This window comes from Equus przewalskii, chromosome 30 (assembly GCF_037783145.1).
Source record: "Equus przewalskii isolate Varuska chromosome 30, EquPr2, whole genome shotgun sequence".
Lineage (NCBI taxonomy): Eukaryota > Metazoa > Chordata > Mammalia > Perissodactyla > Equidae > Equus > Equus przewalskii.
In genome coordinates this window covers 20,788,684-20,810,242 of record NC_091860.1, presented here as the reverse complement: position 1 = coordinate 20,810,242, position 21,559 = coordinate 20,788,684, and the positions used below count along the sequence as shown (strand labels likewise).

Sequence of the window (21,559 nt, the reverse complement as noted above, 5' to 3'; positions counted from 1 at the left end):
AGGATGCACGAAAGAAAGAGCCCCGGAGTCAAGCCTGGAAGGGAGGGTAGGGTAAGAACAGTGTGAGCCAAAACTTAGAGGCTGGAAACACAGTGTGCAGATGGAATAGTACATGTTGGGGGGGGGGGGCAGACACATAGGGTGGGGGCAAACCATTCGCAGAGAGAGAAAGGCAGGCTGGAGGAGCCCTGTTATTATTATCATGAACAATAATGATAATGTCATGGATTGACCAAGTACTGTGTTCTAGATATTGGATAAGTGCATTCCATCCAATCTCTCATTTAACCATGAGCTTGACAAGAAAGGTGCCCTTATTGTCCAAATGGGGTCAGAAAGGTTCAGTGATTTACCCATGGTCAGCAGAGTTTCAAGCTCAGCTGGGACTGACACCAAAGGCCACTCTGCTGTATTGCCTCTCGTGATTTTGTGCAGGTCATTGAATTCCAAACTACAAAATCTGGACTTTATTTAGTAGGTCACTTGGGACCACTGACGATTATTGAGGAGTGACGTGATCAAATCAGTTAATGTTTTGGAACATCACCACTACGAGGGGCCATTCTACATCTCCAAGAGAAATCTATCCTGATAGCTCAGCCTGGTCTTACGCATAATCCAATAAATGAGGCACTGCGGAGAGAGCACAAGCTTTCCTGGATAACCAGCCCATGTGTTTTCTGCTGTTCTCTCGTTCTGTTTCTCAGGAGCAATGTCACAGAAGCTGGATTTGATCTAGAATCAAAGAAGCAGACAATAATCATAACACTGCTGGATTTTTTTTTAAGTTAGTCTATTCTCTTGCTCTGATTAACATCTCTGGAAAGTTCTGTTCATGCACAACTCGGTTTCATCCTTGATCTGGAGACTTCCCTGTCATCTGCAATTCTCCTCCAGATCTCCTTCAAAGCTGCTGATTTATTTTCAACAAAGTGTCTCAAATCTCTTGTTTTCTTCCAGCCTCCTCTGAGAGGAACTGTGTTTAGCGTGAGCTCATCTTCCTAATATTTCCATCAGCAAGCACAGACTCTTTCCAGAAAGACTTAGTGGGCTAGGAAAATATAGGTTTTACTCAACTTATTAACCATTTTTCTCTTATCTACCTCTTTGCCCGCCTCCTCCTGTAACATCTCCCTCCCTATAACATTTCTTTAGCTTCAACATTATATTTTCTTTCTTGAGCGTGTCAAGATCTGACTATTTCCATGAGCCTTACTGGGTCAGGCTGTTTGTATCAGCTCATGGGGAAAAGCTCTCTTGGGATGCTGAGCTGCCAGCCCAACCTGGCTGTAATTGTGCAGCAGAGCACATGGACTGACCCCTCTAATGCGGGCCAGCTGTTCCCCAGCTCAGACATGGAAAACAGCTGACTTCCGTACTCACCTACCTCAAGGTGCTTGTTACATGGCACCCTTGGGGGAGAAGAGAGAGCTTGCCTGGGGGTAAGTCTTTAAAATTAACTGTCTTGTATCTGGACGGTAATCCCTACAGTGAAGGGATGTCTCAGGAGCACAGCAGGTGCAGAGGGCTTCCCATCACCTCTGGCTCAGGTGAGTCAGACTGCCCTAGGGCAGAACCCAGGTGCTCCCCACAAAAGACCCCAGGCTGCCACTGCTCACAAAGCTGCATGCCAGGGCTTCGCACTTCTCCTCCGGGATCTTGCTAAAATGCAGATTCTGATTCAGCAGGTCTGCGGTGGGGCCAGAGCGTCTGCATTTCTAACACACTCCCAGGTGGTGCCACTACCCGCTGATCCCTGGACCACACTGGGAGTAGCAAGGGACTGGAAGGAGTTTCTCATACTGGTTCTCATGCCTGCATGTATGTTTGAACTACTTTGGGAACATTTCAAAAATACTAACGCCCAGGCCAACTGAAGCAGGATCTCTGGTGAAAAGGTGCCCTCAGTGATTCTCAAGGGCAGAACCACAGCAGCCTAGTCATCAGGCCACCTTGATGCTGGGAAACTCCATAGCTTCCAACAAACACATCTGGACTATAATTAGAAGTGGAAACCCACTTTCCTCCAAGAGAGTCCAGGATTAACTCTAGCCCAAGCCTCCCAGGTCTAGCTTCAACCAGCATGCAGTACCTCCTCTTGTCTGAACTCATCTTCTGTCCTTCCCAACCCTCCTACGCCCTCCTATGGTACTTTCTGGAACTCAATGACTCTCATCAGCAAAATCCCCTATACTCTATGTGTGGACGGTGAGGGACAAGGGGCCATTTCCCCACAAAGCAGAGAAGGACACATCGACCTGGCCACTTAAGGAATCGTTGTAGACTAGACACCCCCAACCCAGCGTTTGTGTCCATTTGTGTGTTAGAACCACCACATTATTGCAGACCCATTAACTCATATAACAAATGCTATGTACAGCTGCTGTTTTAAACACTCTTCAAATATTGCTCAATCCTTATAATGACCCCATTGTATAGGTACTACTATATCTCAATTTTATAGATGAGGAAACTGAGGCTCAGAGAGGTTAAATGATTTCTCCCAGCCATACCGCTAGTAATGGGCTGAATTGTTATGACTGTTATGGGCTGAAGTGTGTCCCCTAAAATTCATACATTGAAGTACTAACCCTCAGTACCTCAAAACATGACCTTATTTGGAAATAGGGTCTTTAGGGTGGGCCCTAATCCAGTATGACTGGTGTCCTTATTAAGAAAAAAAAGGGAAATTTGAACACAAACAGGGAGAACACTGTGAAGATGAAGGCAGGGACCTACAAGGCAAGGATGCCAAAGACTGTCAGAAAATGACCAGAAGGTAAGGAAGAGGCCTGGAACAGATTCTCCACCTCACAGCCCTCAGAAGGAACCAATCTTACCAACACGTTGATCTCAGACTTCTTGCCTCCAGAACTGCGAGACAATAAATCTCTGTTGTTGAAGTGAGCGACCCAGTGTGTGGTACGTTGTTACAGCGGCCCCAGGAGACTAATGCAGTGGCAGAGCCAGGATTCAAACCCAGGCCGTCTGGTGCCAGGGCCCAAGCACTCACCACTCTGCATGGTGGTTGTTGGTGGTGTTCTGTCCTGCTCAGACACACCCACTCTTCGTCTTTCTTCCTTCACTCCCTTCTCCTCCTTCCTTCCCTCTTTTTTCTCCAACTCTACCATTTCTACTTTTCCTTGTTTCTCTCCATCCATATTAGTTATGTCTGTGCAAGAAAATACCTAAAACTAAGACTTTAAACAACTAACATGGACTGTCTAACAGTTTCTGTGCATCAGGAATTGGGGTGTGTCCTAGCCAGGTGCCTCTGGCTCCAGGTTTCTCATGAGGTTGCAGTCCGGCTGCTGTCAGCTGGAGCTGGGACATCTCAGGACTTGGCAGGGACCAAAGGATCTGCTTATGAGCTCACTCATGTGCTTGTTGGCAACCTTAGTTCCTCATAGACTGTTGGATTGAGGGCCTCATTCCTAGCCACACCATATTTTTTTACCAAGGTAATAAATGCTGTTTATGACTTTAAATCTACACAGTATACAAATACATTAATACACTGTGAAATGAAAAAACCCAAACACATTTATGATAGTATTATTGGTCACCAACGTGGAGAGAGGAAGGAAACTTCACAGTTGTGGAATGCCCAAATATTCTCATTAAGGCCATGTGGTCCTCTTCATTGGGCTGCTTTTGATGTGAGTTATCCGAGAGAGAGAGAGAGAGAGAGAGAGGCTGCTCAGGTACCCAGGATGGAAACCACAGTCTTTTTATAACCTAATCTTGGAAATGATACCCCACTGCTTCTGCCATATTCTATTCATTAGAAGTGAGGATCACCCAAGGGTGAGAATACCAGGATGTGGGGATCATTGAGGGTCCTCCAGAAGGCTGCCTCCCACACCATCCTCCCTCTGCTGGTGTGCTCATGACCGCTGGGTCACCCTTGCTGACGGGAGAGAGGGGTGGGGCCTCGACTGTGATTTGCGGTCCGAGTACATGTGGTGGGGGAGAGGCAGTGTGAGGACAGAGCCACTTGATGCTGGAAAGAGCCAAGGTGTGCTCAAAACTACATACATTCAATTAATGTCTCTGAAATATTTTATTTGCTATAAGAATATAATGCAAAATACCAAAGCATTTGTGAAGTGCCCTGAGGAAGCTTCAAGACATAGCGTTTCCAGTGTCCTCAGAAGAAGCTTCTAAGGCCTCAGAGAAAAATATAAGTTTTGGCCAAATGCCTCAAATCCATATGCACACTCCATCTACCAAATGGTGTTAATAGTTTCCTTTTTAAAGAACTCTTGAGTTCTGATGCTCCATGTGGAGATGGAAAATCAAGTCGTGCCCCGCAGTGGCTGGTCCTCATAATTAAGATTAAACTCGTACACAGAGACCAACTGGAAAAGGGCTTTTCTCCTGGACCAGTTAAAATGGAGCCCCTCTACCTGAAGATGAGCAGCAACAAGCTCACAGGCAAAATCTACCACTGGATGGAGTAGATGTGACTCCTTCTCTCTAATGCCAACACGCATGTGCAGAGGGTTTTACAGTGTGTGAAGCACTTTACCATCAATTATTCAGTCCTCTCCACAGCCCATGAGGTGAGTGGGTATGGCCTACATCATTATTTCTGTCTCGTTCAAGAGGAAACTGAGTCTCAGAGGAAGTGACTTGTGTAAGGACCAGAGTTGGGCCTGAGCAGGCCTAAGATGCAGACCTGCTCTCTACAGAGCCCAGGGCAGTCTTTCCATCCCCAAACTGAGAAAATTAGGAAGGGACAGTAGAAAGCCAGCTAAGTGGAGGGTAATAAGTGGGCTTATATCCCAGCTTTGGAAGAAAAACAGGAGTTTTCACTGAGGCCTCATGGGCCAGCAGTAGATTTAATGCAGTCATGAGCAGGTCAAAGCATGAGAGAAGGAGACCAACTGGGATGTTTCTTGGGTCTTTCCTGATCTGCTCTCTTGGTTGGACTTCCAGCTCTCAACTCTGTGGCCACCCACAAGCCCAGCATAAACAGGATTGAAAACTCGGTCCTCTCCATTTGTCCCTCTTCCACCTTCTCGAGTGAGGGCTTTCTCACTCAACAAAAATTTTCTGAGTGCTTCCTCTGTGCCAGGCACCAAGGATACAGCAGTGGGCAACACCCAAGCAGATCTCTGCCTTCCTTGAAGTTCTATGCTCCACTCTCCCTATTTCATTTCAGGTCTGTCAGCACTTCAGCGTGTGTTGGAGTTGTAGGCATCATCAGAAGAGCTGGAGCTGTGAGTCCATCGTCCAACGTTGAAGAAACAGAAAGAAAGCTTTCTATTTTCCAGAGGCAGGCCTGTGCAAAGCAACCTTTCCCAGATGGGTGGACTCCGCAGTCCTCTCGTAATGGACCCCACACAGGCACACTGAGTCAGCACGCACAGATTTCTGTTAAAACACTGACTGGGCTCTTTGAGCACCAGAAGTTATCCAGCCGTGTCTCATCAGCAGCCAACAACTCCATGCTCCTCATGGCTCCCTCCCCGACATCAGTCCTGAGGGGATATCAGAGAGTCCGAGAGCCCAACTACAGTCCGAAGACTTGGTCATGGTTAGTGGCGGATGTGCCACTAACGACTGTATAATCTTGGGTGAATCATTCTGATCTTTGGCCTCTTGTGTCCTCATTTATGCAATAATGTACCCCTAAGGTTTCTTCTGGTTCTAGAACTCTCTGACACTCAGACATGGCCAGATCCCCATGTTAACCATTGTGCTGCATTCCAGTGCCGGTCTTTGGGTTTTGCTCTTTGCCTGAAAAAGGGTGTTACTGTGTCAAGTGCACACTGTTTGCTTCCTGAGAAACAGAGAAGCGTCTCGGCTGAATCTGGGAATTTTGGACTTTTCCAGACTTGGATCCCAGCCCAGAGGCAAGGAAGAGCATGAGGTAGGACTGTTATAGTAGTTATGAAACCCACATTTCCTGTCTTTTCTTTCCAAGTCTGGGGTTAAATTAACAAGCTCAAATGTAAATGTTAACAAGGATGACTCAGGCCTGGGGAATGTGGTAGCATGACACTGGCATCAAATATAGTCATGTGCTACATAATGACATTTCGGTCAATGATGCACTGCATATAGAACAGTGGTCCCATAAGATTAGTACTATGGTGCCTAGGTGTGTAGCAGGCTATACCATCTAGGTTTGTGTAAGTACACTCTATGATGTTCACACAACAATGAAATCACCTAACGACACATTTCTCAGAATGTATCCCCATTATGAAGTGACACATGACTGTAATGGCAATGAAAGCACTTTTCTGATTCATTTGCTGACAAAAGACAGCAAGAGATCATTAATCTAGTTCCGTGATCTCTAAACAGTTTTTTGCTGTTTTCTGTTTTTGTTTTGGTGAGGAAGATTGGCACTGAGCTAACATCTGTTGCCAATATTCCTCTTTTTTTTTTTCTCCCAAAGCCCTAGTATATAGTTGTAATATCCTAGTTGTAGGTCATTCTAGCTCTTCTATGTGGGATGCTGCCACAGCATGGTCTGCTGTGCAGTGTGTAGATCTGTGCCCAGGATCTAAACCCATGAACCCAGGCCCACAGAAGCAGAGAGCACAAACTTACCCACTCGGCCACATGGCCAACACGCCCCAAACAGTTTTGATTGTGCATTCTTATGATAAAATGTTTTTGAGCGTCCGAGCACTCCTAGTATGAATACTTATATATTTGGAAGTTATAGGCATGTAGTCTTATACCTACCTAAGAACATGTGAAACATACACGAAGGAAGGAAATGAAAAGGGCAAGATCAAAACAAAAGAAACTCTCTTCAACAGAACAAAGTGTTTATCTTTGTTAGGTTAATGTGATTTAGTAGGTTGTTATTTTTGTAATATAGCAATTTGAAAGTCTGATTCCAAGTCTAGTTTATCTAAACTCTTGGTTTCTAAAGTGCCATTGGTAACAAAAAAGTTGCTATGCAAAAATAGGTAGATCTAAATGGAAGAAATCTATTGCCGGGGTGCTTGTAATTGGGGACTTGACCAAATAGAAATTGGAAACTTACAAGATTGAAAGTAGTGACCTTGTAGGTCATTCCTGCTTTCCAGTCTCCTTCTACCCTTCCTACCAAGGATCCTCGTACCCCTCTAAATCATGTACCACAAACATATAACTATAATCCAGGTACAAACAGTTCCCCAAAGACCCTACTTCTCTGTAAAACAATAGGTTAACATTTATATTTAACTCTTAACAAAGACTTAAATCTTTTGAAAACACAACAGAATGGAAATATTTACTAATGTCTTTCTCTTAGTTAAGGCTCCCCAGGGAGCTTGGAGCTTCAGACGGCTAAAGAAAAGACACCGTGCAAAAAGCTTTTAAAAATGAATTTGTAAAGAAAACATGGTATATACATTTAACAGAATATTGTTCAGCCTTAGAAAAAGAAGGAAATCCTGCCATTTGAAAGAACATGGATGAACCAGGAGGCCATTATGCTAAGTGAAATGAGCCAATCACAGAAGGACAAATACTGCGTGATTCCACTTACATAAGGAATCTAAAATAATCAGACTCGTAGAAGTGGAGAGTACTAGAACAGCTGCCAGGGGCTTGGGGGTGGGGGAAACGGAGAGTTGTTACTCAAGCGGTATAAATTTCCAGACATGCTAAATGAACACATTCTAGAGAGCTGTTGTACAACATAGTGCCTGTAGTGAACAATACGACCTCGGGCACCTCAAAAGAGGGTAGACATCTTGTTAAGTTTCCTTATGAAAAACAAAACGAAAAACAGAAACAAAACAAAAGGACACAAGGAAACTCTTAGAGGTGTGATAAATGTCTGTTACCTTGATTGTGATGATGGCATCATGGGTATTAGCATATGTCCAAACTCATCAAATTGTACGCATTAAGTATGTGCAGTTCTTTGTATATCAATTATACCTCAATAAAACTATAAAAAATGAATTTGTATGTCGTTACTTAAAGTGGCATCTATATCTATTGAGCAATCGTAAAAACAGGTAGGAGACATACTGTAATCTACATTTAGGACTTAGGTGACCTTTGTACCCAGTCTGCAGTCCTTGACCATAGCCAAGACTCCTTGAAAACATTCCCCTAGTGAGAGGGAAAGGACTTGGGAATAAATATCCAGACCTCTTAGTGATTTTCTTGAAAACCCAAACCTATTATACATTGTGACAAACCTTCTACTAACCAAAGGGCCTTATTTTACCATAATTTACCAGGAATTGTGAAAACTGGGAGTCCTTTTCTGAGGGAAGCTACCCTCTGTGATTCTAAGGTGACACCCTGGGCCCCACACCACTGTGAAGTGTCTGGAAACTTCTATTGTCCTTAAAAAGAGAAGAGAGAAAAGATTAGTCTGCTGTCTGGGAGGGTCTCCCCTTTGTGGCAGATTTGGTTAAGGTAGAGCAAGACACCCCGACCCGACCCTCAGCGCAAATGTGTGCAATTCTGGTTTTCCCAGAGGAAATGAGATGGTTTCTGAAAAGTTTCCTAAAGTGGATCAGTTTGTGATGCTCTTGAAAGCATCCACCGGCAGATTCAGACATGGAGGCGACTTGCTAGTGAATCATTTCAGGAGGCTACTAGGTTAATTCCCCCGCTTAGGATAAGCCGCAGAAGCCTCTTGCTTCCCTTCATCTCCCTGTAGCTATTTTGTTACAAATGGAAACAGTGGAGGGTGGATGTGAATGAAAGAGAGCCAGGGTCATGACTCTGCTGCTCACCTTCTTATCCCCAGTAGACCGGTCAGCACTAAGTAGCTATTTGTTGGATGAGTTAATGAACCGTCAAATTACTAGGTGAGTAAATGGGACAGCTGGGGTGGCTCTCAGCTTGTCAGCCTCTCTGGCAATTACATGTCCTGGATGAATACACGTGAGCCCATAAGGCTGCTCATCTCGGGGTACTTCTTCCTGCAGCCTGCACACTTGGGCCTTGGCTGTCTCAGCTGTTGGGGTTCATTTTCCATTTGTCCAAGCTCTGCTCTCCTTCTGGCCATTCATTAGTCTGCCTGATGTAGGGCCCTCTTAGGAAGAGCTCTGCTTCCCCACTTAGAGAGGGCAGGTGGGAGGAGCCTTTGTCATAGAACCCTCACCAAGTGTGGTGTCACCAGCCCCACTATGACTCCATCAACCTGTTGCGGGGGCCACAAGAGGTGGGGTTCCCAGCAGGCAGGGCTTTGTCACTTTCATCTCAAGGTCCACCTGGAATAGAGTTCAAAATCGTCCCTCTATGGTCTTATCCCCTTGCTTGTCTTTCCTCTTGTGTCCAGGCAGAGGGCTTTTAAACTTGAAAAGGTATTGGTTTAGAGCTGAGTCTTCCAGCCTAGCTTATAAGGGCAGCAGTGCAAAATGGCCGGAACCCACTTGCTGCCATTGGGGAGACGAATCCACCAGCCTGCCCTGGACTTGGCCTTAGTGTCAGCTAAGTGTCACCTTAGTGTCATCCTACCACTAGGACACATGTTCACCCAGTCTTCAGGGGTTTTTTCCCTAGTTTTATTGATATAATTGACATACAACACTGTACGAGTTTCAGGCGTACAGCATAAGGGTTTGACTTACATGTTATGAAATGATTACCTAGCCTTCCGTTTTAATGGTGCTTGTCCCACTAGAGATATTCATAACAGCTGGAAGGGGCAATGTTTCAAGTCAATTTAATCAGTGACAGTTCCAGATGTTTCCTTTCCATTGGCCAATTGTGTGTATCTAATGCATTCAGGATGCCTAGGAGAATGCCCGGAGCATTGAGGACCTAATCAAGAATGGACATGGTGGGCCTGCCTGGTGGTGCAGCAGTTAAGTTCGCATGTTCCACTTCTCGGTGGCCTGGGGTTTGCTGGCCCGGATCCCGGGTGTGGACATGGCACCGCTTGACGAAAGCCACGCTGTGGCAGGCGTCCCATGTATAAAGTGGAGGAAATGGGCACGGATGTTAGCTCAGGGCCAGTTTTCCTCAGCAAAAAGAGGAGGATTGCCCAGTAGTTAGCTCAGGGCTAATCTTCCTCAAAAAAAAAAAAAAAAAAGAATGGACATGGTTAGGATGTGGTTGCCAAGGATTAACGGGAAGGGAGGATGAATTGGGAAGGGAGGATGAATTGGCAGAGCATAGGGGAATCTTAGGGAAGTGAAACTACTCTGAATGACACTATAATGGTGGATACATCCCATAATACATTTGTCCAAACCCATAGAATGTACCATACCAATAGTGAACCCTAATGTAAACTGTGGACTTTGGGGATAATGATAAGTCAATGTAGGTTCATCAGTTGTAACACTGTACCACTGGGGTGGGGGATGTTGATAATGGGGGAGGCTATGCTTGTGTAGGGGCAGGGGGTATACAGGAACTCTCTGTACCTTCTGCTCAGTTTTGCTGTGAACCTAAAACTGCTCAATAGATATGGTTTCCCCCCTTAACGGTGGAGGGGTGTGCTGGGGCAGAGATCGTGTTGGCGGGCTGAAGAATAGGTGAGGCAGATTTGGGGGTGGAGGAGGAGCCCTCCCTCCCAGGTACCTTGTTGCTGACTTGGAGGCTCTGAGGAATCTCTGCTCCTCTGAGAACGAGGTGCAATGACTTAGGACCTGGAGCCAGTTGGGATGCGCCCTGGCAGGTCTAGACCTGAGGGGTGGGTTGTCTGCACACAGAGAAGGAAAGAAAGGCTGTTGTTGATTATCACAGAAACTCATCTAGCACGCTTTCCCCCACCCTGCCTCACCCAGCCCCTCCCTCCCCATCAGCTCGCTAATGCAATTTTTTTCTCTGCGCTGGGAACCTGCAGTGAGCTGTGTGGAGGCATGAAATTCACATGCTCTGTCCGATGCTTTGTTTATTCTGGAGCGGACTCTGAGCAAGGATGGGCCCCCTTGCCCACTTCCCGGCAACCCAAACACCTGCTAGCCACGTGGGACAGGAAGGCCCAACGCCCTGTGGCAGGGGTGCCACCAGGATATCCGACAGTCAAGCTACCGGTGGGCTAATCTCATCTGAGGGTGAACTGCTCACTCCTGGTAGCTGCTCAGAGGAAGGAGGGGGGCCTGGGGACCACACTTCTCACTTCTTGTTTGAACTCCTGCAGTTTGGCTGAATCTTCTCAAGGGCCTAGCTCTGTGGTTCTCGGCAGTGGCTGCACGTTGAGATCACCCGTGGGAGTCTTTGCTGCTTCTGATGTGATTGGTCTGAGCTGTGTGAACTGTGCATGGGAAGTTTGAAAGCTCCCTCAGGTGATTCCAGTGTATGGGGAAAGTGGGAGTCCCTGGCCCAGCTGAAGCATTTCTAGATTTGATGAAGATTAAATTAGCTTGACCCTGGAACTCCTTACCGTCCTCATCTGGCTTATAGGAAACAGATGACTTGGAGGAGAAAGGTTTCATCAGGACACGTCTGTCTGTGGTGTCTGTAGAAATGTTCCTCATCTTCTAGCCATGTTCTTTTTCTTTTTCTTTTTTTTTCTTTTTGCTGAGGAAGACTGGCCCTGAGCTAACATCCGTGCCCATCTTCCTCTATTTTATATGTGCGATGCCACCATAGCATGGCTCGATAAGCCGTGCATAGGTCCGTGCCCAGTATCTGAACCAGCAAACCTCAGGCCATCAAAGCAGAGGGAGAAAACTTAACCACTAGACTGCCAGGCCAGCCCCAATATCCATGTTTTGTCAAGGGCAAATCCAGCAGTTGATTAAGGACAAGAACTCTTCACATTTTGAGGTACATAGGGTAGCTGTTTTAATTTAAACCTGAGTCGACCTGAACTGAAAAGCCTGACTTATGGCCTGTCAAACATACATTGTACATCTACTTTAACCTTTAAAGTACAAAATGCATTAAACATTATCTCAAAGTAAAAGAATGCACTCTTTGAAGATAAGAATGCTTACTTCCTTTCCTACAGCATCAGTACTCCTGAAGTTTCCCTTCTTGGACGTCATGGTCATGTTGACCTGCTAATAATCTGTAACTAAATATCTCTTTGAAATTTTGATGAATATTTATCTTGGGCATATTTGTATGTTCTTTGTTCTAAAAGGTACAAAACTGTACTGAAAACCATGGTCTCCAGAACATTTTCTTCCTATGTGGAGACTGCCTCCCTGGGCTAGGAGTCCTCAGCTTGGCTCAAGTAAAACTCACCTTTCTTATCTATAGAGCGGTTATTGGTTATTTGCATCAACATTGATCTCTTCCCTTTTGAGCAGAGGATTTAAAAATATTTTTTTCTTTTTTTTGAGGAAGATTGGCCCTGAGCTAACATCCATGCCCATCTTCCTCTTCTTTATATGTGGGCTGCCTACCACAGCATGGTGTGCCAAGCAGTGCCATGTCTGCACCTGGGACCCAAACTGGTGAACCCCGGGCTGCCGAAGCAGAACATGCGAACTTAACCACTGCGCTACCGGGCCGGCCCCTAAAAACACTTTTGATACAAATTATATATCCCAGATAGGATTGACAGATAAAATATTGAATGTCCAGTTAAATGTGAATTTCAGGTAAACAGTGAATTTCTTTTTTTAGTATAAGTACCCGCTATGTAATATTTGGGACATACACTAAGAAATTATTCAAATTCAATTGTGCTTCCTGTATTTTTATTTGATAAATCTGATGACCATAATAGATATATTAGTCAGAACTCTTTTTGTTCCAGATGTAGAAAACCCAACTCAAATGAATTCAAGCAAAAACAAAAAAAAGGAAATTAATTGGTTTACATAAACTGAAAAGTCCGTATATTTACGCCGTGATTAGATGTATGCAAGGATCTCCCTCTCTATTTCTTAGCTCTTTTTTTCTCCATCCAGGTCATTCTAAATGGAGGGGAAAATGGCTCCTGGCAGCTCCAGGGGCCCTAAAGATCTTTGATCCCAGTGGAAGAGAGAAAGTCCCTTCTGAGAGCTCCAGAAAGCAGGAAGGCTGATTTTTCTGGCTTGAGCTACACATCTACCTCTGAAGCACTGTGGTCAAGGAAATTGAGTACTAGGTTTGGCTTGTGTTTATCACATGCCCACCCCTGGGGCAAAGGGTGGGGGTCACTCCTCACCCATTCACTTGGACTGACCAGCGTTCAATAGACCAGGATGTGGGTGGTTTTCCAAGGGAAAATATTTTGAGAAAACATATGTCTGCTCCAAAGAAGAAATGCGCTGCTTGCTCATCCCAAACGTGTGAGCATATATTGCCTAAGGAGAGAGACTGAATTAATTAGGATGGCCGTGAGGTCAGAAAGAGTGGGGGATGCCCTAAGGGTCTCTGGGTGAACCACACAGTTGCTCAGTGGTTCTAGCAGGAGAGCACACAACATCTCGTCCAGCCCTCTGCCATCTCACAAGGGCTTCTGCATGTAGAAGAGATGAAGGTCTTTGTGTGTCATTTGCGGGGCTAGGGGTCCAGTGCTTCCCCTGGAAGAGGCCTCTGTCTCCCACTCTGTGCACTCCTCTGACTATGAAAGTGGGAAACTGTCACCAACTAGCTGCCCTGAGGAAGTCAAGGACGGGTTTGGAAGAATTGAATTGTTTTTCCAAATTGTTTTTTCCCCTTTCATTATGTTAAGAGAATGCAATCACCAACCACCTTGAACCAGACCAAGCCTCACTACAAGAGCTATGCTTATGACCTTTGCCTTATGTTCGATGCTGCGATCTCTCCAGGAGAATCTTAGGCCTTATTCCCGTAACCTGCAGTGTATGTGGAAGCATGTTTTCGAACGGAGCCTGTGCAAGTGAATACCCACCTCTCCCTTTTGAATATTCATTCCCCACCCGAAATAAAAGGTCCCTGCTTCCCTTTGTTTGGGGACGCCATGACTCTGGAAATGATTCCCCATGGTCTCCTATTTGCTGCAAATATCCCTTACTTTGTGAGACTACTACTTCTAGTGGAGAGTCCGATTTAACTCATCAGGAGGGAACCCACTTTGGTTTCAGTAACAAAACCTCTTGGTCTGCTGTGGTTGAAGACACCAACCTCTGATGCCTGATTGACTTATCCACACTACTTTTGACCCAGTGTGCCCTCGTAGCCTCACTGAGGTGACACCTCAAAATTCTTTGGCCCTGTGGGTGGGTGGGAGGGTAATTATGCTTCTTAGGGATCAGGAGATCTGTAGGAATTGCCCCATTCTGCTTTGCATTATAAACTTCTGTTCATGCGTCTCATGTTTGAGTTCTCAACTGTTCCACTGGAGCATAAGCTTCTTGAGGGCAGGCATTCTTTCTTCTCTCTTTCATAAGGTCTAGCATGGGAGCTTTGTTGAATGTTTTAAGTTACTAGAAGGATGGGGAAGAAGGCTCCATTGTCCTCTTGTCCTCATGTTCCAGTAAATCAGCATTCGTATTTAGCATACCTCTCCATCAGGGAGTGCATATCAGAATCAACTTTTTAAAACAAAATTGCCTATCTCATACTTCAAGAAATTCTAACTGAGAAAAAGTTTGGATGTAGGCTTAGATTGGAATGTATATTTTGGTCTTTGAAGAGCTCCACCAATAATTCTGATCAACTGCTCTCTTCTTCCCACAAACCAGCTTTGACTGAAAATAGTTCTGAAATAATTCTCTTCTATTGCTTGGAATATCAGAACTAAGTCTGGAGCAACAATGCCCATGGTTTGATTTCAACACATTCTCACATTATGGTATACCATGATTGTATTGGAAATAATTTAGTGGAAAAGTCAGCCAACCTAAGGGGGCATGCTGCTAAGTAATTCTAGCCTTATATTTAGAAGTAATTTTGTGCAAACGCAACAAGGAGATTTCTAGAAAAAGAGGTTCCTTAATTAAGGGAGGTAGTTCCCCTTTTTATGATGGCTGACAGAGCTTGGGGGTGGAACTCAGTTCTTTCTCCTTTGACTCCTGGGAAACATCGTGATGGTAATCCTCATGACATCGTGGGGAGGAAGTGCCACTGGCAGCACGATATGAAATATGGTGAGGAATGAATGCTCTGCTTGTTTTACCTCAAGTTACAATGAATAAGAATCAAATCCTGCCCAACAACATCAAAAAGAGTTGGGAGCTGAGAAGCATACGGCCAAGCAATAGCAGTGAGATGGGCTCATTGTGGAATTGCCAGGCTGGTAGAGCAGGAAAGGAAAGTGGTGGGTGAGACCTTGGGGGAGAGACACCCACAACCTGAGGCTCTGACTCACCTGTGATGTAGATTCCACTTGCCAACTCTGAATTTATTCCAATGTCCTAGTTATCACCAAACATAGAACTTCGCCATATGCAAATCTCTTCCATCTCCATCCCACCCAACTCAAGGTAAACCGCTTTTCTCAAGAACCAGTGGGAAAATAACAAAACTCTATGGTTATCTTGTTTAGATCCTTTGCTGTCCAAATACTTAGGTCTTAAATGAAAACGAATCAGAATCATTGAAGAAGTAGGAGACCTCTCACACCCCTACTCCTCACACCCCTCCCTCAATGAAAGCAACATTTTCTGGTCAAGCCAAGTTTCCACATTGCAGGTTTATATATAAGGATATTAACATCTAACCAAATCCCTTATTTTTAAATTCCTACTTTAACTATAATGATAATAATACTTTATAATTAAATTTTTTTTCCCCATTGGGTTCTTTCCCTAGCAGTGGAAACTTTTCCACTGAAATATAGCTATGTGCCTCCTGCACCACCTCCTTGCCTGTCAAGGGATATGAAGTCACTGTCTAAAGAAGCCATCCACAAGCCCAAAATTTCTCTGCAGACTTATGACTTACCTTGAAAACTACTGAAATTTTTCTTGTTCTATATCATATTAGATGTGAGCTTACTTTAATATAAAATAAGATTTTAAATCATTTATTATCTAGTCAGCTGAAATAACTCTATAACTCTATATTAGGGTCATAAAATTTTAAGAGAATAGACTCATAAATATGTAGAAAATAACAAGAGTCTTTTCACCGCTTTACGAGTTATGACAGGTAATTACTAAGAAGAGCTGCTCGGAATATTGCCAGAGAGTTGGTATAGTATAACGTTTTGGGCCACTTTTGGTGTAAATTTACTGAGACAGTAAAAATGAATGGTAGACCAAAAAAGTTCCCGGTCCAACTGTATCTTTTACCATCTTGCAAAGTATTCATCAAGAACATTTTCTGGAAGGAAAGATGATGGGTTCTCAGATAGGATCCTTAATTTTATCATCAGTGTAATGATTTTTGTTATACATCAAATAATTAAGTGTCCCAGACACTTTATAGTTCTCTCAACCTGTCCTCTTTATCTAACTCTCAAGCCTTTTTTCATGGTAGGAATCCTGTCATGTTTAGTTTTTTTAAAAAATGCCGCTTTTGCCTTGAAATTGTGGAGTGGATTCAGCCTTGAGAAAAGATCTGCCTAAACAAGCCAATTTTGAGGTCATATTTTAAGAAATTTATTCTTACATTTAACCAGTGGTGTGCTGTTAAACCAGTTCTCCAGAAAAAAAGAAAAAGCCCTGAGTTGTTGTGTTGGCCAACTACGGTGGTGTGACCATTCCTACCGTGACTGATTTCTAGCTACCAACATGCGTCACTAAATGTGGAATTGGGAAGAAAGACCGCAATTGGATTCACAAGCTGGTATGAGCCAGAACCAACAGGCTCCAGCACACCACTGATGTTAACCTATGCACATAAAGATGCACACAACCCATATGTCTAATCTAACAAATGCTTGTAAAGAGAATACCCATATAATTCCACCAAGGTCAGAAAACGGAACATCAGCAGCACCGAAGAAGTCCATCACATGCCCTCTCCCATTTATATTCATTGTCTTCTCCATGAGAGTTAACCATATCCTCACTTTTATGGTGATCGATCTCTTGCTATTCTTTGTACTTTTACCACCTAAGTATGCATCCCTAAACATTCCAATTTAATTTGGCCTATTTTGAACTTTATAAAAATGGAATCATACTCTGTATATTCTTTTGTGATTTATTTTGCTCAACGTTTTATTTGTGAGATTTATCCACACTGGTGCATGTACCCATGGTTCATTCATTTTTATTGCTGTCTAGTATTTCAGAGTATTAATCTACTCAGTGATGTGCTGGAACCTTGATCTTGGACTTCCCAGCCTCTGTAACTTAATGATGTGCAGGCTTACAAGAGCTGACTGTTAAACGTTCAGTAATTTTGCAAGTTGGTGGGTATCGTGTTGGTAGCCTCTACTCTCTCTACTCTACTCTCCTGTCAGATACATTTAAATGTCCTGGGCTCACTCTGTTGAGCCAGTGTATTTCAGTCTCTTGGATTCTGGAAACTTCCTGTAATGCAGCACAATGTGTTGGAAGATGGCAAGTCCCAAATATCCTTTCTACATCTGCAGAGGTTCCACTGAAGGCTAATGGTAAAGGGGGAAAGGATGTAAAAGATTGTCATATAATCAAAAGACATGTATCTCAGTCTGGTCAAGCTGCCATAGACTGGTCAACTACTATAGACCTGGTGGCTTAAACAACAGGCATTTATTTCTCACAGTTCTGGAGGCTGAGAAGTCCAAGAACAGCAGAGTCAGTGTCTGGTGAGGCTCCACTTCATAGACAGCTGTCTTCTCACTGTATCTTCACAGGGCAAAGGGGCAGGAGAGTTCTCTGGGATCTCTTTTTTAAGAGCATTAATCCCATTCTATTGCTCCCCCATCCCACTAATGCTCTTTCTACCTGCATGGTCAGGAAGAGTTCAACACGACCACCCCCTGCCAATGAGAAGGGAAAAGAAGTGATGGGCAGGCAGCTCCCATTGAGTATCCAACTAGAGTTGCATACATCACTTGCAATCTTCCCATCGGACAGAACTTAGACATATGGCCACACCTGGTTGCAAGAAAGGCTAGGAATTGTAGTCTTTAGCTGAGGAGCTAAAACTTGAAGGGTTCTAGTAATGAAAGGAAGAAGGAGAGAAAGTCCGTTGGGAGCCAGGTAACAGTCTTTTTCCCAGATCCTCAGCCAGGCTGCCTGGTGACAACATTCCGAGATTGCCAGGCAACTGACTTCATCCTCCTTCTATCTCTGGTCTCACTTTCCTCCCTAAGTTTTCTTCTTCTCTTCATGTTTCTGCTCTTACCTCCTTCTCAGGTTCTGCTAGCCCTTTGGGATATCAGGCCTTCAGAAGTAGCTCAGGTAAGTTCTTTCAGAGCCCCCAAGGCTCTATAAAGTAGGAACCATGAAAAACCTAAGGACCTTCTTGAGGCAGCTTCTGCCCATTGTGTTTTGTGACCTTATTTCTTTGGTTGCATGGTTAGTGGTCAGGACTCTCATTTTCATTTTTCTGATATTTGGGTTTTGGCTTAAGAAAATGAAGCTGCTTACGGCAAGGGAAGAGAGACTAGAGAATGGGGCTGGCCCAGCTACAAGAGAAGGTGTAGAACCTGGTTCTCGACATCACCCAGGGAGCTTCAAGTTACCTACCACCACTGGTATAGACTGCAGAGAGAACACATCCCACATTTTGCAAACCTGACTGCACATGCTGGTAGACAGGGATGACAAGGGTCAATGTGACCCATCAGTGACTATGGCTCAACTCCAGCAGCTCAGAACTACGTCACCTCCCCCTAGGAGCCTTATATCAATCTTGTGCATCCTGAAAGACCATTAAGGTCTGAGATGGAAACCAGAATCCTGTGAGATAATCCAGCCACCTGGGAATAAAAAGCATACCAGAGAATCTGATTCTTGTTTCAGTTGCCACGTCTGTCACAGCTTCCCCTCTGCTCTCTCTTCTGAGCAGCCCCTCTTGTCCCCCGGGCCATATATAATGCCCTGATATTGCTGCCAACAGGAAGGGACAAGAGGACAGATGGAGAATGCGGGCTGGTTTACTGAGGGACTCGGAGACACTCTGGGGTGGTTCCCATTTCTAAATCATCTCTCTGTGTCCCTGTATTGTTGTCTCAGGTGGCCCTCATCTTAACAAAATAAACAGGTGGAAGGGCAAAAGGTTGCTATTTTAAAGTCTGCTAGAATCTGAGCTGCTTGAGGCAACTGAGCAGCTGAACCCTCATCAGGAAGAAGACGGGCTGATCCTGGGCACACAGGGAGTTCAGAGCACAGTGCAAGGCAAATGATCACCATCACCTTCAGGTGATCTTCCGTACGCATAGTGTCCACTTGGGTGGGCTCCAGGAAACCATTTCTCCTTTGGTCTCTCTCTCATTCTCCTCCTCTTACACCCTTCTGTGCACCTGACCTGATCCTGGATCCAGTCTGCCTCTGTTTCTGTGTCTAAGTCTGGGCCACCCATGCCTGGCTCCATCTGAGAAGGACTGCAACTGGCCCTCTGTCTTGAGCACCCTTGGTCGTGAGCACCCTCAAGACCCAGACCTCTCCCCGACCAAGGTGACTTCCTTCACATAGCATAATCCTGGGCATTACTGTGCTGAAAGAGCCCCTGTCCCAGTGGTCAGGGTGGGATTCAGGGAGGCACAGAGGAAGGACACACAGAGGAGAGAGTAAGTAAAGAAGGCAAAGAACTTCATCCTGCCCCCCATCCTACATTGTGTGAGAAAGGAGTAGTCTCTGGATTGACAGGGTGGGATGACATGAACCACAGAGAGCTAGAACCATCTGCAAGAGCATCACTGAGCCGCCCTGGGACACGCAAAGTGAAGCAGAAGGTGAGAGTGACCCAAGGAGCATAATTCTTGGAATTCTTAGAAAAATGGGCACCAGTACATGGATTTTTCACAGAATTTTCCAGTTCTTGGAGTTTCATGAGAGGGGGCATATATAATTTTATTTCCATTGAAGAATGTCCCTAGATGACTTAGAGGTGTTCAAGTTATGGATCTATTCCCAAATAGAATAAAACCACATTACAAAAAAATTGTACAGTGGGAGACACAAACCTTTAAGGGAATCATTTCATAAAGTGAATAATCACTCATGAGGGCAGTCATCTTTGGAGAGTGATGAACACGTGGAGATGAGGGGGGACTTCCATAGACCCTACCTCCACTGAATAACCATGATCCCAATAAATAGCTTTTATCTCCTTGACATTTTGGATTTTTCCATTTGTTCCTTCATGACAACTCTGTGTCTCATTTGACTGGTGTGACCACTAAAAAGCATCTCCATTTTTGACCTCTGTGACTTTGTTCTTCTTTATCCTTCTATCATTCTGAAAGCCACGTATCTACCTCATTACAGTCTCTTCACTCCTAAGAGCCCAGGGCTCAGCTCTCCTCTATGACTCTCCTCCTGGTTACAGTCCCTACTAAGAAGAAATTTTGCCTCTCCTTTACCTAATAAGGAACCTCAAATCTACTACATGTGTAGCCTTCAATGCGACTCAAAGTGTGGTCTGTGAGACGAGAAAAATATAGAAAGTGAGCATAAGCATCTAGAAAGTTTTTAGCAAGTTGATATTGCCACAACATCCCAGGGGGTGATTTTGAACTTTACATGCTATTCCCAATTGCCAGCCCCCTTCCAGTTGCTAAAGTGGGCCCTGAAGTTGCTTAAGCAGTATGGTGAGGATGATGACCCATGTGACATGCAGGTTCTTACTCCATCATCGTTGCAACCCGTAGGAAGTAGGATGACCTATGTCTCAGTTTGCCTGGGACAGTCCAAGTCTATAACTACTGTCCCAACATTATTATGCCAGAGTGTCCCTTTTCACTCTCAGAAGCGTCCCAGTTTGGACAATAAATTATATTGTCACCCTACTTGATCCTCATCCACATTGCATGGCCTTCTCTGGTTCACCCTCTGCTCGCCCCCCAAATCTCACAAGAAGTACCACAGTGATTTCAGAGGAGGCTGGAGAAACTTTCCATCCAATTCAAATATATATCTACTTCAGGGATCTAATCCTGGGATTTTATTTTCTTTCATAATCTCTTGGTGCTTTTTAAGTTATATACCAATTATCATTGAGAGATCCCCCCAACAAGAGGAGAGAGTCTTGCTTGACAAGCAACTTTCTGCACTGAGATGTCACAGGAGTCAGGAGCCACAGCATGAAAGGAGTTGGGAAAGGACAATGCTTTCTTTCACTCGGAGTTGACTGATGTTCTCCGTAAATGAGGAACGGGCTTGTCCTGACCTTAGTTACTGCCTACATGGTCTCCTCTCATTGGGAAGGCACTGAAAGTCCAACTCGTCTACAAATATATGCCCTTGACCTGTTACCACGTCTAAAATCCTTACCTTCAGAGCTACTTTTTCTGTTAAACTTAGGAGCACATCTCTGTTAAAATACAAATACCTTACTTTGGAGAGCTAAGGCCCAAGAACCCCTTAGTGCCAGGTCCCAGGCAGAGCACTGGGAGAATGGGACACGGGATATTTTCAAAAGGATGTGAGTCACAGAATGGGCACTAGAACAGTGGTTGAGGCAGGCAGGACCTGAGCATCCACTGGCTCAGGTGATGGTGTGGTGGGAGGTCATTAGGCACCAGAGACAGAAGGTGAGGAGGCGTCATCTCACTCTATAATTTGGTGCATCGTTGGCCTGCAGTCACTGTGTGTAACAGGATGCCAAGTGGGACTTTCTCGTTCTCTCAGAAGTTCAGTTGAGGTCCAAAGTTAAAACAAAAGGCTCTAGGTAAGTGCCCCCACCT

General features: G+C 44.7%; 1 long non-coding RNA gene across 1 annotated transcript; it reads right to left on the bottom strand.

The window, feature by feature from the left end:
• Positions 1–444: 444 nt before the first annotated feature.
• Positions 445–9,090, bottom strand: LOC103558517 (uncharacterized). Its single transcript, XR_546754.2, has 3 exons — positions 8,712–9,090; positions 8,205–8,315; positions 445–735 (listed from the first exon to the last, which is right to left on the bottom strand). It is a non-coding gene; the product is annotated as an uncharacterized lncRNA (long non-coding RNA).
• Between the last annotated feature and the right edge of the window lie 12,469 nt (positions 9,091–21,559).